Here is a 2,041-nt window from a genome sequence, read left to right as displayed (position 1 = left end):
TATATATATATAACCTCAAGATAAAGTCGCGAGTCATGTGCCATATTCGAGACCAAAGAACATAGAATACGACTGATGATGAGGGTAAGTTAGACTTGAAAGGAACATCCAGGCTGAGTTCAGATATTTGACATGTCAACACACAATAGATTGAAGTCAACGGAGTCAGTAAGCCTGTTAAAGCGGGTGGCACGATCCTACTATTCAGGAATATGAAACGTTGAAGTATCGCACAGTGCTGTGTATGTATTCCAGTCACCGGCAATTACAAACACGCCTCATTTCATTATTTTATCAACCATTCCTTGGAGTGTGTTATACACCTCATCTTTGAGGTGCTGCTTGCGACCAGGTGTCTGTGCGTACGCGGTAACGACGATGATGTTGGATGGCGTGCTTCTAAGCCCCGCCAGTCCAATGATTTCCCTGATTCGAATGTCAGTCGCCCATTTCGAGCCCATCATCTTCATCATTGTCAGCTGTAATAACCGCGTACTCATCGTACTGTGGTTGTAGCTGCCGCAGTTTCGTTCACTGATGGGGGGAGAGAGGTAGGTAGCTGCGCGTTGCAGGCGGGAGCTGATAAATTGGTGCATAAATCCAGCACTGTCAGTGGGCTGTCAAGTGGTGAGGGGGTTGGAAAAGGAGCTATGCATTGAAGGCAATAGCTTTGATGCACGAGCGCCATTGAGGGCGCGACTGGGCCATATCTGACAATGTCTCGGGGTCCCCATCCAGGAAGACGGCAATGACCAGCGCAGCTAAGTTTGCTGGTAATGGCTTTCATACTTCGCTGCCAAGTCATTGTTTGACCGCCTCTGACTCTTCCACCCTTCACGTGGTTGTGCGAAAAGCGGCCTTCGAGGAAGTCAGTCGATTGGCATACGCAACACGTAGCCAAGCCAGCGCAACCTAGGAAGCGTGATCAGTTCATCTATCGAGGGTGAGTTATTTCTCCCACCAGATTCGGACAATGCTCCGAAGATATCGATAGTCAAACACTGAAAGTCTTTTGACGTCCTCGGCACGCAGCGGCCATGTTTCTGATCCATATATTAATATGGAGCGCACCGCAGCATTATAAACTCAACCCTTGACAGAGAAGCTGATGTCAGGCCTACGCCACAGGTGACGTAGGTTCGCAAAAGCTGCTCTGGTCTTCCCAGTCTCGATGGAAATCTCATCTTTCGTGAGACCACCGGGACTGATACAGCTGCCCAGATAAACAAATTTGTCTACTACCTCAATCGGTTCATCGGCAAGCATGAGGCTAGGGTTCGAGCCCACCCAGTCTTGCAGTAGCACTTTACACTTTGCAGGTGTGAAGCGCATGCCGAACCGCGAGGCAGAATTATTTAGATTATTTAATATTGTTTGCATTACAACGGGATCAGATCCCAGAAGAGCAATGTCGTCTACTCGATCGATATCTGTGAGCGGAGGCCCAGGAAGCACTTCGATCCCACAGGCATTAGAGGCTTGTAGTGCGTCTTCCATGATCGGATGACGAAGTTGAAGAGGAAAGGGAAAATAGACGGTCCTATCGAACACCACTTGATGTGGTGAACTCAGGAGAGAGCTTCCCGTAGACCTTTACACGGCCTCGGGCCTCGAGACCCCGCACTACGAGTAATCGTGCTACGAGGCGGTCTGGGGGTAAAGTCGTACTGTCCTCTGTTACAGGAGTGTGAAGGCAGTAAGGTGTTTCCCCCAGGCGACCAGCATTTCCATATTTATGGAAGCAGCGATGCTGCCTTCCCCTGAGGAAGGACAGGTTGGAAAAGGTCGGCCCCAAAAACCGCACACTTCGATCGCCCAACGGTTGACCGTGACCGCCGGCGCATTATCCAATACGGTCGAAATACTTTTAAAACCAAAGAGCCCGGTGCTGCTCAAAAGGCACCTGCTGTGCGCAGCCGCATCAGGAATGAGACAGTAATGCCTTATTCCCTGCGCCCTCGGGTTAGGCCAACCCCCTGCAGCCGAGCAGGTCAGACTATTGAGTCATCGGCTCCGGGCAGGGTCCCCAAAGAAAACCCTA

The 2,041-nt window shown here is 50.4% G+C and overlaps 1 protein-coding gene across 1 annotated transcript in view; it reads left to right on the top strand.

Annotated features, from left to right (window-relative positions):
- T265_07952 (hypothetical protein) overlaps positions 1-2,041 on the top strand; it is a gene marked incomplete at both ends in the record, with an annotated part of 49,241 nt that overhangs the window by 42,002 nt on the left and 5,198 nt on the right. The gene's annotated exons all lie outside the window — the stretch shown is intronic.

Source organism: Opisthorchis viverrini, assembly GCF_000715545.1.
Source record: "Opisthorchis viverrini unplaced genomic scaffold opera_v5_196, whole genome shotgun sequence".
In the NCBI taxonomy this organism is placed as follows: domain Eukaryota; kingdom Metazoa; phylum Platyhelminthes; class Trematoda; order Opisthorchiida; family Opisthorchiidae; genus Opisthorchis; species Opisthorchis viverrini.
The sequence above is the reverse complement of the archived record's forward strand: the minus strand, read 5'-3'. Positions and strand labels throughout refer to the sequence as shown.